This window comes from Microcaecilia unicolor, chromosome 2, assembly GCF_901765095.1.
Source record: "Microcaecilia unicolor chromosome 2, aMicUni1.1, whole genome shotgun sequence".
Lineage (NCBI taxonomy): Eukaryota > Metazoa > Chordata > Amphibia > Gymnophiona > Siphonopidae > Microcaecilia > Microcaecilia unicolor.
In genome coordinates this window covers 104,483,899-104,499,952 of record NC_044032.1, presented here as the reverse complement: position 1 = coordinate 104,499,952, position 16,054 = coordinate 104,483,899, and the positions used below count along the sequence as shown (strand labels likewise).

The following is a 16,054-nucleotide window of genomic DNA, read 5'->3' as shown; positions in this document are numbered from 1 at the left end:
ACACTGAACTCTGATGAAGATTATTTTGCTTCTACCCAATCATCCAGTTTATCGGGAACATGTTCAAAATGAAGAAATGCTTCGACTCCAACCCAATCAGTGGCTATATATCTGGATGATAAATTTTATATAGACACTAAACTACACATGGAAAAATGTCATCTTACCTGATAATTTTCTTTCCTTTAATAGCAACAGACCTCATCATCTGAAGAATGGGTTAAGTCCATCTATCAGCAGGTGGAAATAGAGGATAAAAGCTGAACAAAACCCCAACCTTGGCTGACTTCTAATATCCGCTACCTACGTTCCTGTATCCGCTCTGCCGAACGCCTCTGGCGGAAATCTCGGGCCCTTGCTGATTTCTTACACTTTAAGTTCATGCTGACCTCCTTCCAATCTGCTCTTTTACGTGCCAAACAGGATTATTTTATCCAACTGACCAACTCTCTTGGCTCTAATCCTCGACTTCTCTTCACCACATTGAACTCTCTCCTCAAGGTGCCCCCTCCCCCAACTCCCCCTTCATTATCTCCTCAGACCCTTGCTGAATTCTTTCACAACAAGGTTCAAAAGATAAACCTTGCTTTCTCTACCTCACCACCTCTCCCTCCACTAGTCCGTTCCCCTCTCTCTCCTTCCCCTCATTCCCTTTCCTCCTTTCCTGAAGTTACTATTGAGGAAACTACACTTCTCCTTTCTTCCTCAAAATGTACCACCTGTTCCTCTGATCCCATTCCCACCCACCTTCTTAATGCTATCTCTCCTGCTCTTAATCCTTTTATCTGTCATATTCTCAACCTCTCACTTTCCACTGCGACTGTCCCTGCTGCCTTTAAACATGCTGTGGTCACACCTCTCCTTAAGAAGCCTTCACTCGACCCTACTTGTCCCTCTAATTACCGACCCATCTCCCTCCTTCCTTTTCTCTCCAAATTACTGGAGCGTGCTGCTCACCGCCGCTGCCTTGATTTTCTCTCCTCACATGCTATTCTTGACCCACTACAATCTGGTTTTCGCCCTCTCCACTCAACCGAAACTGCGCTTACTAAAGTCTCCAATGACCTATTACTGGCTAAATCCAGAGGTCAATATTCCATCCTCATTCTTCTTGATCTTTCCGCTGCTTTTGACACTGTCGATCACAGCATACTTCTCGATACCCTGTCCTCACTTGGATTCCAGGGCTCTGTCCTTTCCTGGTTCTCTTCCTACCTCTCCCTCCGCACCTTCAGTGTTCACTCTGGTGGATCCTCTTCTACTTCTATCCCTCTGCCTGTCGGCGTACCTCAGGGTTCTGTTCTTGGTCCCCTCCTCTTTTCTATCTACACTTCTTCCCTTGGTTCATTAATCTCATCCCATGGCTTTTCCTACCATCTCTATGCTGATGACTCCCAAATCTACCTTTCTACCCCTGATATCTCACCTTGCATCCAAACCAAAGTTTCAGCGTGCTTGTCTGACATTGCTGTCTGGATGTCTCAACGCCAACTGAAATTAAATATGACCAAAACCGAGCTTCTCATTTTCCCCCCCAAACCCACCTCCCCGCTCCCCCCGTTTTCTATTTCTGTTGATGGCTCTCTCATTCTCCCTGTCTCCTCAGCTCGAAACCTTGGGGTCATCTTTGACTCTTCTCTCTCCTTCTCTGCTCATATCCAGCAGATTGCCAAGACCTGTCGTTTCTTTCTTTACAACATCCGTAAAATCCGCCCCTTTCTTTCCGAGCACTCTACCAAAACCCTCATCCACACCCTTGTCAACTCTCGTTTAGACTACTGCAATCTGCTTTTTGCTGGCCTCCTACTTACTCACCTCTCCCCTCTCCAGTCGGTTCAAAACTCTGCTGCCTGTCTCATCTGCCGCCAGGGTCGCTTTACTCATACTACCCCTCTCCTCAAGACCCTTCACTGGCTCCCTATCCGTTTTCGCATCCTGTTCAAACTTCTTCTACTAACCTATAAATGTACTCACTCTGCTGCTCCCCAGTATCTCTCCACACTCGTCCTTCCCTACACCCCTTCCCGTGCACTCCGCTCCATGGATAAATCCTTCTTATCTGTTCCCTTCTCCACTACTGCCAACTCCAGACTTCGCGCCTTGTGTCTCGCTGCACCCTACGCCTGGAATAAACTTCCTGAGCCCCTACGTCTTGCCCCATCCTTGGCCACCTTTAAATCTAGACTGAAAGCCCACCTCTTTAACATTGCTTTTGACTCGTAACCACTTGTAACCACTCGCCTCCACCTACCCTCCTCTCTTCCTTCCCGTTCACATTAATTGATTTGATTTGCTTACTTTATTTATTTTTTGTCTATTAGATTGTAAGCTCTTTGAGCAGGGACTGTCTTTCTTCTATGTTTGTGCAGCGCTGCGTATGCCTTGTAGCGCTATAGAAATGCTAAATAGTAGTAGTAGTAACTCTGCTACATATAAGGTGGTCATTACCTCAGTTAGCCAGTATTACTCTCATAAAGCAGCAAGAAAAAAACCAAAACAACCAACTTCTCCTTCCTCACAAAAATCTGTAAAATAATCACAAACCAAAACCTTGAACTCAAAGAAACAATCTAAACACAGAAAACCAGACAGGGCGGCAAGACTAGACTCATTTGTTGCTATTAAAGGAAAGAAAATTATCAGGCAAGACAATTTTTCCTTCCAATACATTCAGTAACACAGATGAGTCTCTAAAAAGTGGGCTGTAGTAAAGCAGCCCTCAAGAAGGGTGAGAGACAGAAACTGCGGCCGAAAACACAGATGCCCCAAAGGAAGCATAATGCTTTGAGGTGGTGTGTAACCGAGGACCAAGTCACCAACTAGCAGATTTCTTCTAGAGAAAAGGCATGCAATTCCACCCAAGACGTGGAGACAGCCCGAATGGAGCATGCCCACAGGGAAATCGGTCAAGTTCTACCTGACATGACATACGCAGAAGAAATTACCTCCTTATGCCAACGCATAATGCTGATTTTGGAAGATGTGGCACCTCTATTCAGACCAGAAAATAGCACAAACAGATGACTGGACTGGCAAAACTCACTAGTGACCTCTAGATAATACAGAACACGGAGAACATCCAGGGCATGGAGAGACAGGAAGTCCTTATCACAGTCATCCTGATTAAAGGCAGGCATGAATACCGGTTGGTTCAAATGAAAGGTAGAAATCATCTTGGGCAGAAAGAACGGTACCATCTGGATGGATATGCCCACATCCATAGAATAGAGAAAGCGATCCTCCAAGCTAATGAGATGGCAACCAAAAAGACCACCTTTTGGGTAACTGTTGCCTTCCGAAGCGGCTCAAAGAGGGCCTTCTGCAGGGCTTTTAAAACAAAGTTGAGAATCCAGTCTGAGAAAGGAACATGAAGTGGAGGTTTCAGGTGGACTACCCCCTTCAGGAAATGAACAATATCCGGGTAAGTCGCCAAGGAAAAATGAAGGTGCCCTCTGAAGCAAGCCAATGCCGCCACCAGCACCCACAAGGGGTTATATGCAAGACCCTTCTTAAAAATGAGAGGATACCAGCTCATCTTAGACCTAAGGGCCCTGAACAAATTCCTGGTCACATGATTTCCCTGGACACCCTTCTCCCCATGATTCAGGAAAATGTTTGGCTATGCCCTCTGGACTTGAAGGATGCCTTTACCCACACTTCGGTACTTCCTAGTCACAGGAAATGTCTCAGATTCTGGATAGGGAAGCACCACTACCAATTGTCCACCAAGTGTCTAGCGGTAGTTATGGTGTATTTGTGCAGACTGGGAGTATGTGTTTTTCTGTCTGGATGATTGGCTGATCAAGAGCACATCACAGGAGGGGCATCAGTTCATGCACCTAACTATTCAGGTGTTGGAGCTCCTAGAATTTGTCATAAACTACCCCAAGTCCCACCTTCTCCCGGTCCAGTGATTGACTTATATAGGAGCCCTGAATGACACATTACTATCTACTACTACTTCTTAACATTTCTAGAGCGCTACTAGGGTTACGCAGCGCTGTACAAATTAACAAAGAAGGACGGTCCCTGCTCAAAGGAGCTTACAATCTAAAGGACGAAATGTCAAGTTGGGGCAGTCTAGATTTCCTGAGTAGAGGTGAAGTGGTTAGGTGGCGAAGGCGACATTGAAGAGGTGGGCTTTGAGCAATGATTTGAAGATGGGCAGGGAGGGGGCCTGGCGTATGGGCTCAGGGAGTTTGTTCCAAGCATGGGGTGAGGCGAGGCAGAAAGGGCGGAGCCTGGAGTTGGCGGTGGTGGAGAAGAATACTGAAAGGAGAGATTTGTCTTGAGAGCGGAGGTTACCGGTAGGAACGTAAGGGGAGAGGAGGGTAGAGAGGTAAGGAGGGGCTGCAGATCGAGTGCATTTGTAGGTTAGTAGGAGAAGCTTGAACTGTATGCGGTATCTGATCGGAAGCCAGTGAAGTGACTTGAGGAGAGGGGTGATATGAGTATATCGGTCCAGGCGGAAGATAAGACGTGCAGCAGAGTTCTGAACGGACTGAAGGGGGGATAGATGGCTAAGTGGTAGGCCAGAGAGGAGTAGGTTGCAGTAGTCAAGGCGAGAGGTAATGACAGAGTGCATGAGAGTTTGGGTGGTGTGCTCAGAGAGGAAGGGGCAAACTTTGCTAATGTTATAGAGGAAGAAGCGACAGGTCTTGATTATCTGCTGGATATGCATATGGATATGGAGAGGGAGGAGTCGAAGATGATACCAAGGTTGCGGGCAGATGAGACGGGGACGATGAGGGTGTTAATAACTGAGATAGAGAGAGCAGGGAGAGGAGAAGTGGGCTTGGGTGGGAAGACAATAAGTTCGGTCTTGGCCATGTTCAGTTTCAGGTGGCGGTTGGACATCCAGGCAGCAATGTCGGACAAGCAGGCCGATACTTTGGCCTGAGTTTCCGCAGTGATGTCTGGTGTGGAGAGATAGAGCTGGGTGTCGTCAGCATAAAGATGATAGTGGAAACCATGAGATGAGATCAGGGAGCCCAGGGAAGAGGTGTACATTGAAAAAAGAAGGGGTCCAGGGACAGATCCCTGAGGAACTCCAACAGAGAGCGGGATAGGGGTGGAGGATGAACCACGAGTGTGTACTCTGAAGGTACGATGGGAGAGATAACAGGAGAACCAGGAGAGGACAGAGCCCTGGAACCCAAAAGAGGACAGTGTGTCAAAAAGTAAGTTGTGATTGACAGTGTCAAAAGCGGCGGATAGGTCGAGGAGGATGAGGATGGAGTAGTGACCTTTGGATTTGGCGAGGAACAGGTCATTGCAGACTTTAGATAGTGCCGTTTCTGTCGAGTGTAGGGGGTGAAAGCCGGATTGAAGCGGATCGAGGATGGCATGAGAGGAGAGAAAAATCAAGGCAGCAGCTGTAAACGGCGCGTTCAAGTAGCTTGGAGAGGAAGGGTAGGAGGGGAAAAGGGGCGGTAGTTGGAGGGACAGGTGGGGTCAAGTGATGGGTTTTTGAAGAGTGGTGTGACTACAGCATGCTTGAAGGTGTCCGGGACAGTTGCAGTGGAGAGACAGAGGTTGAGGATATGACAGATGGGGGGGGGGGGGGGGTGACAGTAGGAGAGATGGTGTTAAGTAAGTTGGTGGGGATGGGGTCTGAGGAGAGGAGAGGAGATGGGCGGTTTCCTCTTCGGTGATATCAGGAAAAGTGGAGAAGGAGGCCTGGGTTGGTTGGTTGAGGGAGTGGGTTATAGGGTGAAGAGGAGGAGATGGTTTGGTGATGAATTCGAGGTTGATCTTCTGGACCTTGTCGCGGAAGAAGTCAGCCAGTGATTAAGGAGAAAGTGAGGGGTGGGGTGGGAGCGGAGGGTACTTTGAGGAGGGAGTTAAGGTTGGCGAAGAGACGACGAGGGTTAGAGCTGAGGGAATTAGTCAATTGGGTGTAATAGTCCTGTTTGGCGAGGAATAGGGAGGACTGGAAGGAGGATAGCATGAATTTGTAGTGAATGAAATCAGTATGGGTGCGAGGTTTCCTCCAGGGGCGTTCAGCCGATCGGGCACAGGAACGAAGGTATCGGGTGCAAGGGGTCAAGCCAGGGCTGGGGATTAGTATTCCTTGTGGGACGGGAGATGGACAGTGCAAGGGTGTCCAGAGCAGAGGAGAGAGTGGCATTATAAGTGGAGACAGCTTTGTCGACAGACTCGGAGGACATGATGGAAGGGAGGAGATCAGAGATACTGGAGGATAAGGTGGGAGGGTCGACAGCCTGGAGACTCCTGGAAGTAGTGGTTAGTGTTGGGCGGGACTGAGGGGGAGGGTGATGAAGTGTGAAGGTGAGCACGTGATGATCAGAAAGAGGAAGAGCTGAGGTGCAGAAATTAAAGGGTGAGCAGGTAGAGGAGAGGATGAGGTCAAGACAGTGGCCAGATTGGTGAGTAGGGGTGGTGGAGCTCAGTTGGAGGTTGAAGGAGGAGGTTAGAGTGAGGAACTGAGAAGCGTATGAGTCGGATGGGTTATCAGTGTGTATGTTAAAGTCGCCAAAGAATGAGGGATGGAGATGAGGGCTCAAGAAAGACGGAGAGCCAGGCATCGAAGTTGGTAAGGAAGGAAGAGAGGGACTTATCAGGGGGGCGGTAAATGACTGCAACCCTAAGTGGTAGCAGGTAGAATAGACGGATGGAGTGAACTTCAAAGGATGAGAAGCAATGAGACTGTGGTAGGAGGAGAGGTTGAAAACTGCAGGAGGGTGAAAGTAGTAGCCCGACGCCGCCACCGCAGCCAACTGGGCGGGGAGAAGGGGAGAAAAGATAACTTCCGTGGCAAAGGGCCGCGACTGAGGCAGAGTCATCAGGGGTGAGCCAGGTTTCAGTTAGGGTGAGCAGTTGAAGGGAGCGGGAGATGAAGAGATCATGGGTGAAGGAAAGTTTGTTGCAGACTGAGCGGGCATTCCACAGGGCACACGAGAAGGGGAGGGAGGAGGGGGGGGAGGAGGGGAATAGAGATGAGACTGGAGACATCACGGAAATGCTTGTGTGGATGAGACGAGGACGAGGACAGGTGTGGGGGACCTGGGTTGGGATTGATGTCTCCCGCGGATAGCAGGAGGAGCAAGAGAGTGCGGAGGAGGGTGGGGAAGGTAGGGCGACGAAGGCAATGAAGACGGGGTGCGCTTAGGAGGAATGGGGAAGGGTTCATAGCAGGAAGGAGGTGTTGAAGGTTGAGAGCTAGGAAGGAGGAGGACAGTAAGGAAGGTGAGGTGATGGGGGACGGGGGTGGGTAGGGTATTGCAATAGTGAGCAGGACGGGAGTTAACCTAGATGGGCAGTGAATTCGAGCGGTATACAGCGGTGGGAGGGGGAAAAGATTAGGGAGGGACAGGGCAAGGAAGAGAATGTGTAAGGGGGCCATGAGTAATGACTGAGGTGTTAAACTACAGGTAGGTTGAGGGGTGAGCAGTCAGTCAGGAGAGTGATGGGCTGGCAAAGTCGCAGGCGGGGAAGGGGTAGGTAGTTGTGCAGGCTAGGAGACAAGCAGGCAGGTTGATGGGCATTCAAGCAGGCAAGTTGACAGGCTGATAAGCAGGCAGGTTGGTCGATTGGTTAGCAAGCAGGCGGGCAGACAAGCAGGCAAGTTGACAGGCTGATAAGCAGGCAGGTTGGTTGATTGGTTAGCAAGCAGGCAGGCAGGCAGATGGACTGGAACAATCAGGGAGAAACTGGATCAGGCGGACTGGAACAAGCTGGAGCAGATGGACTGGAACAAGCAGGGAGAAGCTGGATCAGGCGGACTGGAACAAGCTGGATTCAGCGGACTGGAACAAGCTGGATCAGGCAGACTGGGGCAAGCTGGAGCAGATGTACTGGAACAATCAGTGAGAAGCTGGATCAGGCGGACTGGAACAAGCAGGGAGAGCTGGGTCAAATGGACTGGAACAGATGGACTGGAACAAGCAGTGAGAGCTGGATCAGGCGAACAGGAGCAAGCTGGGGCAGACAGATTTCTGTAGATGGACTGGAACAAGCAGGGAGAGCTGGATCAGGCGAACAAGAGCAAGCTGGGGCAGATGGATTCTGCAGATGGATTGGAACAGACAGGGAGAGCCGGGTTGAAGAGCTGGAGCAGATGGACTGGAACAAGCAGGGAGAGCTGGATCAGGCGAACAAGAGCAAGCTGGGGCAGATGGATTCTGCAGATGGACTGGAACAGACAGGGAGAGCCGGGTTGGAGCAGATGGACTGGAACAAGCAGGGAGAGCTGGATCAGGTGAACAGGAGCAAGCTGGGGCAGATGGACTCTGCTTCCTCTCGGTCTTTGTCTTTGCCTTAGTCGGCCCGGTCGCTCAGGTCGCACTCCAAAACCCCCAGTTTCGTGATCTGTAATCCGCTCCCAGGCCGTTCCGGCTAGGGAGTGTGGGGGTGGCGCACAGGACCTCGGAGCTCGATCAGCGCGGCAGACCGTGGCCCGCCTGGCCTCCACACTCAGGAACCCCGAGCCCGGGATCACCGGAGTGCCGGGTCACGATAGAGAGGCAGCGGGAGCCTTGGGCAGACGGTTGATGAAGAAGGGGACAGGTCATGGCCTCGCAGCAGGCAGGCAGTTTCGTGATTTGTAATCGGCTCCCAGGCCGTTACGGCCAGCGAGTGTGGTGGCGGTGCGGACCTCGGAGCACGGTCCGAGCGGCAATACCGTGGCCTGCCTGGCCTCTTCACTCCTCCAGAGTGATCAGGCTATGGTGGAGAGGCAGCGGGAGTCCTGGGGCAGCCGGCTGAAAAAGAAGGGGACAGGCCGTGGCCACGTGGCAGGCAGACAACCGCGATCAGCCTCGGGTCACTCACTTGCGCCGGAGACCGATGAAACCGTCTCAGGCTTTTCTTCCACAATGTGGAAGAGACCTTAGCAACATTCACCTCGCAAGTCCGAAGCATCAAGCAAATGTTGAGATTGATGGGCAACATGGCCTCAAGGAAAAATTATGTATCATACCTGACAATTTTCTCTCAGTTGATGATCCACCCCAGGGAGCTCAGAAGAGCAATCACCCGGTCTACAGCTCTGCCGCACTCTGCATAAGAGGGGGCTCGGATCAACCAGTCATCCAGATAAGGATGGACTTGTACTCCTTCCTTTCGAAGGAAGGCCGCGATGACCACCATTACTTTGGAGAAGGTCCGCGGAGCAGTAGCCAACCCGAACGGGAGGGCTCTGAACTGGACGTGTCGGCCCAGGACTGCAAAACGCAGAAAGCGTTGATGAGGAGGCCAGATGGGAATATGCAGGTAAGCTTCCTTGATGTCCAAGGATGCCAGGAACTCCCCTGCCTTCACTGCCGCTATAACAGAGCGGAGAGTCTCCATTCGGAAGTGCCGAACTTTCAAGGCCCGATTGACCCCTTTGAGGTCGAGGATAGGCCGTACAGAACCTCCTTTCTTTGGTACCACAAAGTAAATGGAGTAACGTCCCTTGCCAAGCTGATCTTCTGGCACCGGAACGACCGCACCCAGGCGGATCAGATTGTCCAAAGTCTGCTGCACTGCCACAGCTTTGACCGGAGACTTGCAGGGAGAGAGTACAAACCCGTCTCTTAAGGGTCGGCAGAACTCTAGCTTGTAGCCGTCTCTTATGACTTCCAGGACCCAAGCGTCTGAAGTTACCCTGGTCCACTCGCCCAGAAACGAGGACAGGCGTCCTCCAATCTGCACTGGGCCATGGACCAGGGCCCCGTCATTGGGTACGAGACCCTGGGGGAGGACCGAAGGAAGCACCTCCGGGACGGCGGTCTCTGCGAAAGGAATGCTGCTTGGGGGAGAAGTTCCTCTTGAAGGAAGAGGGGGCAGAGGAGCCCAACTTGCCCGGGCGATACCGACGGGCTTCCTGAAACCGTCCTTTGGAGGACCCGGGGCGAGCACCACTGGCCCGAGCCCTGACCTCTGGTAACCTCTTGCCCTTAGACGTGCCGAGATCGGTCACAATTTTGTCCAGCTCGACCCCAAAAAGCAACTTAGCCAGGCAAGACTTAGAGGCGTGGTCCGCAGACCAATGCTTCAGCCAAAGCCACCGCCGCGCAGAGACTGTCTGAGCCATACCTTTAGCTGAGGCTCTCAAGACATCATACAGCAAGTCTGCCAAATAAGCCAAGCCCGATTCCAGGGCCGGCCAATCAGCCCTCAAGGAAGGATCCGAGGGGGAAGCCCGCTGCACAATCGTCAGGCACGCCCTGGACACATAGGAGCCGCAAACTGAGGCCTGCAAACTTAAAGCAGCCGCCTCGAAGGACGACCTTAAGGCCGCCTCCAATCTTCTGTCTTGGGCGTCCTTTAGGGCCGTGCCACCTTCCACCAGCAACGACGTTTTCTTAGTCACTGCAGTGATTAAAGAATCCACGGTAGGCCAAAGAAAGGCCTCCCGTTCACCTTCAGGCAGAGGATATAGGCGGGACATAGCCCTAGCCACTTTGAGGCTCGCTTCTGGGACATCTCATTGAGCCGAAATCAAGGTGCGCATGGCTTCATGCACGTGGAAGGTTCTAGGCGGGCGCTTCGTCCCCAGCATAACGGCGGAGCCAACAGAGGCTGAGGGAGAGACGTCCTCCGGAGAGGAAATCTTCAAAATGCTCATGGCCTGCACTAACAGGTTGGGCAAATCCTCTGAGCGAAAGATCCGCTCCATCCGAGCGGGAATCCGTCTCCTCCAAGGAATCCCCAAAGGACCGTTGGGAGAACTCAAATACGCTGCCCTCATCTACATCAGAGGAGACAGAGTCCTCAAGGGCCTGGAAATCCACCCGAGGGCGTTTGCTTCCTGAGGCCTCAACCCCTTTATCTGACAGGGGGGCAGGGGCAGCGTTTTGCATCAGAAAAGCCTGATGCAGCAGCAAAATGAACTCAGGGGAGAATCCCCCCGAACTGTGCACTTCTGCAGCTTGGGCCACGGCCCTAGCCGCACCCTCAACCGGTGCTCGCAAGAGCGGGGGAGAAACGTGCTGCGCATCCAAAATGGCGTCCGGCGCGAGACTCCGAGAAGGAGCCACATGGGAAGAACGGCGCTTAACTTTGGCCGCTTTCTTACCATCGCCCGAATCAAGGGCGACCATAGTATTAACGTCTCCCAGCTCGAGGGCGGCCCAAGAAGAAGCCGTCCGAGCAGAGTGGCCGGCCAACATGGAGTGGGCGAGCAGCGGGGGATGGGCGCTTATGGCGGGAAAAACAGCCGCACCGGAGGAGGAACCGGGACACTGACCGGACTCCAAACTGATGCCTAACAAAGGCAATTCAGGTTTTGAAATCCCCGCTAGACGCACCCATGCGGTCCGGGGAGCAAATCCTCGCGCCCTCGCCCTCCGACGCCATAAGCCACGTGGAGACCGAACGGGGAACCCCCTGCCCGCTATAAAAAGGTAAAAATTACCTGCTTCTCGCTCCGAGCTGTAACGAACTGGTGTCCCAGTGAGCAGCTGCAATAAACGTTGAAATAAACGTTGAAATAAACGCCCTTAAGGACGTACAAAATTTTTTTTTTTTTTTAAACGGAGCCAGCGGGAGAGGGGAGAAAAGGAGGGACCTGGCACCACCAGGTTTGCACTTGCTCAGGAAGAGCCCTCAACCCCAGGTACTCAACAAAACCTAAAAATTAGGCTTGGAGACCTAGCCAGAGCTGCTGCTGTGTGTGACCACCACCTGCTGAGATAGAGAACATACTGAGGAGTTTCCGGCAGCACATGACCACATATAGGGAGGCAAAAGGATTGTTCTCTATCTCCACCTGCTGGTAGATGGACACAACCCACCAGTCTATGGATTGATCAGCATGATGATATGGAACAGTGTATATCACTTCCTTGGCACCTCACCATTTGAGAGAGACCCAGTGAACCCTAGCTTCCCAGTGGTGTCAGGTGGCTGGGAATCTAGCGGATATCAAACATATTCCTCCAGCGCTGACTCATGCTCTTCTGTGGTGGACAATTCGGTCAAATTTGACTCTGGGACTACCATTCCAAATTCCGTCTCCTCAGCAGGTATTAACAACAGGTGCATCCATCCTGGGATGGAAAGCTCATTTGGATGGGCTTCACATCCAGCGAACTTGGTTTGCTTAGGAAACCAATCTCCATATTAATCTCCTTTCTAAAGGCTTTCAGAGATGGGCTACAGAACCAAATTATTCTCATTCAAACGGAGAGCCATGTTGCAAAGTTCAATGTAAGCAAGCAGGGGGGTACGGGATCCTGCCCCTTGTGTCAGGACACAGTGGGAATGTGGCAGTGGGCCCTCCTTCACGGAATGATTTTGGGAATAACATGTATAAAATGTTTGTACGTTTGGGTAGCTTGCCAGGTGCCCTTGACCTGGATTGGCCGCTGTCAGGGACAGGATGCTGGGCTCGATGGACCTTTGGTCTTTTCCCAGTATGGCATTACTTATGTACTTATGAGCCACGTACCTACCAGAAAAGGACAACTGCCTGGCGGACAGACTGAGCAAGGTTTTGCAACCGCACGAGTGGTCTCTCAACATGAGCATAGCGTGCAAGATCATCCAAGAGTGGATCTTTTTAGATTAGATTAGATTTCTGGTCTTATATACCACTAAAATCCCCTTTGCAGCATTCAGTGTGGTTTACATCGGTAGTTTACATTAGTTAGATCGATTGCCATGCCAACAATAGAGCAGCGCAAGGAAGAGTGGGCCAGGAGCTGTTAGGAGTAAGGGGGGAAAAGGCTAGCAGTTATGTGAGACTTGCTAAGGCTGCAGATCATAAGGTAGGCTTAGGGAATAAAAAGGTTTTTAGCTTCTTTCTAAAGCTGAGGTATTTGCTATCCGTTCTAAGAGCAATGGGAAGTGAGTTCCATTTATTTCCATAAATTATTGAAAACCAATCTATTCAAAAAAGCATACAACAATTAATTCCATCCTAACTTCATAGTAAACAAATTCATACTAGATCCACACAATAACGTAACTCTTTATTTTCCTAATCATCCATACTAATTTTATCATGATTTGAAGTTTATATTCCACTGTTCAAGACAATATATCACGCCTGAGGTTTTACCCATTACCTTTTATTTCTTATTATGAAAATGAACTTCCTTACTTGAATACCTAATCCACTCTGTCTTCCTTCACCTTAACTATGTACGGAACAATTGTAAGCCACATTGAGCCTGCAAATAGGTGGGAAAATGTGGGATACAAATGCTACAAATAAATAAATAAACCCCTCCAGGGAGGACTCTCTCTACACACCAAGCCTCAAAGACTCTCCACACTCATATACGCTGAGGAAGCAGACCGCTTCCTAGCCTGCACCAAAGTACTGATGACCTCATCCGAATAGCCCTACCTCTTCAACTTTGACCGCTTAAGAGCCAGGCTATAAGTCCAAAGACAGACGGATCCTTCATGGGAATGAGTCTGGGACCCTATACCAGTAGCCCGGGAAGCAGCAGCTGACGAAATAGCCCTGACAAAAAAGCCTGGTAACAAAATAGCCCTTGACAAATCAGCCTCTAACAAAATAGCCCTTGACAAAATGGTCCCTCCCACAAAATAACCCTTGACAAAATAGCCCCCTAGAAAAAAAAAATGCAGTGCCATATTCTGGGCAGCCTGATCGGGCCCTTTTGTCAGGGGGCTAATTTGTCATGGTCTATATTGTGGGCAGGCCGTTTTGACAGTGGCTGTTATGTCAGGGGCTACTATGTTGGGAGCGTGTTTTGTTTGGAGCTTTTTTGTCAGAGCTATTTTGACCGGGTACCGGTCTGTGTATCAAGGCCACCTAGGCCAATACGGCGCCACCAGGATCACCTTTCCTTGACAAAGTTAAATACGATGAAGCATCCTGCCAAATCACTGGTCAAGGGCAGAAACATGTACAGAAGTTCCTCGCTCAGGCAGTGCTGGAGCAATGTGTGTCCACGCCCTCTGATCCAAATGTCTTCCTTCTGCTGAAGAATCACTGAACCTTCACATTGCACCTGGACGCCATGAGATTCAGAGCAGGCGTCCCCCATTTCTGCTCGATTAAAGCAAAGGCCTCAACGGATAGGTCTCACTACCCTGGGTCCAGGGAGGTCCTGCTCAGAAAGTGTGTCTGCACATTCAACGCCCCCACAATGTGAGAAGCCAAAAGCAGAAGCACAAGTTATTTCACCCACTGGAGTAACAGACAAGCTTCAAAGGCCAGCGGCCTCAGAGTACCTCCTTGATGATTGATGTAGGCCACTGCCGTCACATTGTCTGACAAGATCTGGACCTGGTGGCCCCCGAGAAAGGATGGAAAGGCCAGGAGAGCAAGCCGCAATAGCCTGAGCTCCATACGACTGAAAGGCCATCAGGCTTCTGAGCTGGACCAAATACCCTGGGCATTGTGATGGAGGTGCCAGGTCCTCCAGCTAATCAAGCTCGCATCTGTGGTTGCCACCGTCCAGGATGGTATAGCTAGGGACATCCCCTTACACAGACTGGACGCCTGCAGCCATCACGAGATGCTGCACTTCACCAGAGGAGACCCTGGAGGCATCAGTTGTAATCTTGAGAAATAGGAAACCAACAAGCTAGGAGAGCGTACTAAAAAGGGTGCATGTGAGCCCTCACCCAGGGTACCACCTCTAGAGCGGCTGCCAAGGAGCCCTGAATCTATATATAATCCCAAGCTCTCAGAGCAAAGAGTCGAAGTGCTTGCTGTATCTGTGCCTGAAGCCTCTCTCTTCTGAGAGCTGGAAGAAAAGCCTTCCCTTGCCAGGTGTCAAATCAGACCCCAAAATATTCCAGAGACTGGTAAGGAATCAAATGACTCTTGGGAATCAGCCAGGGCATCAGCAGTCTGCTGAACTCAGTTAAGACAAGCCCTAGCTGCACACTGAGGCTTGCAGAGACAAAGCAGTCACTTCAAAAGACAGCTTTAAAGAGGATTCAAACTTCCTATCCTGAATATACTTGAGAGCAATGCCATCCTCCACTGGCAGTGTCATCTTTTTTGTTATGGCTGCCACCAGAGGGTCCATCTTAAGGAGCTGCAACTTGTCCAGTTCCTCCCTTGAAATGGGATACAAATGGGACATAGCTCAAGCCACAGCTAAGGTAGGCGGTTGGGAGGCACCCTCATGCAGGAAAGAGAAGGTGCAGTCCAAAAGTCTGAAGGCCCCCAGGGATGAGAAATGAGTAGAACAGAACTTGGATGCCCAGCAGCGTGCTGAGCAGTACAAACAGTGCTTCACTGACTCTGCTGCCATAGAAAATCAAGCACAGCAGGGGACCCAACAGATGAAATATTTAAAGCAGTACGCATCCAAAGGGAAGTCTTATCGCCTTGTGCTGTCAGAACGTTCCTCTCTCCTCTCCCCCTCCCCCCCAGTAGCAAGACTGCAGTGCCAAAATGTTCACTTTCACTCCTTTTCTGTTTGTTTGGGTTTCTTTTTTTTTTTTTATCGTGAGGAATGAGAAGAGCATCCAAGAGGGTGAGAAAGGGGGGCGGGGGCCTGGCACCACCAGGTGTACGCCCAAGCCAGCCTTCCAAACCACCAAACACCCCTAAGCTCCACTGAACTGGGAAACCCAGAACAGGAGCAAGCAACCAGCTGAGCCCTGAAAGAACTGGGAGATCGTCCACCATCTGCTAGAGATAGAGGAATACTGGCTGACTGAGGCAATGACTGTCCTATATGAGTTCAGCTTTCATCCTCTATCTCCACACAACCCACTGTTTAGGGACTCATCTGTTACTACTACTACTTATTTCTAAAGTGCTACTAGACGTAAGCAACACTGTACACATTAAAAGCAGATACCAATCTAAGTGTTTTTGTACCTGGGGCAATGGAAAGTTAGATGACTTGCCCAGGGTCACAAGGAGCTACACTGGGATTTTAACCCGGTTCCCCAGGATCTCAGGCCACTGCTCTAACCATTAGGCTACTAATTCACACCTGTTGCTGAATGTAATGGAAGTGTCAGTTATTCTTGTAGGCATGAGAATATTTTCACTGGCACCTAATTTATTCTGGGGGGGTGGGGGTTGCCTCTATTGTTGAGGGTCAGTTTGTCTGATAGTAATGTAAGACTATTGCTAGGGTTCAAGCAGCACCATGTTTGAAGA

At 50.7% G+C, this 16,054-nt stretch overlaps 1 protein-coding gene across 1 annotated transcript in view; it reads right to left on the bottom strand.

The window, feature by feature from the left end:
• The window catches only part of KIF2A (kinesin family member 2A), a 443,213-nt gene that overhangs the window by 105,877 nt on the left and 321,282 nt on the right, over positions 1–16,054 (bottom strand). The window lies entirely within an intron of this gene.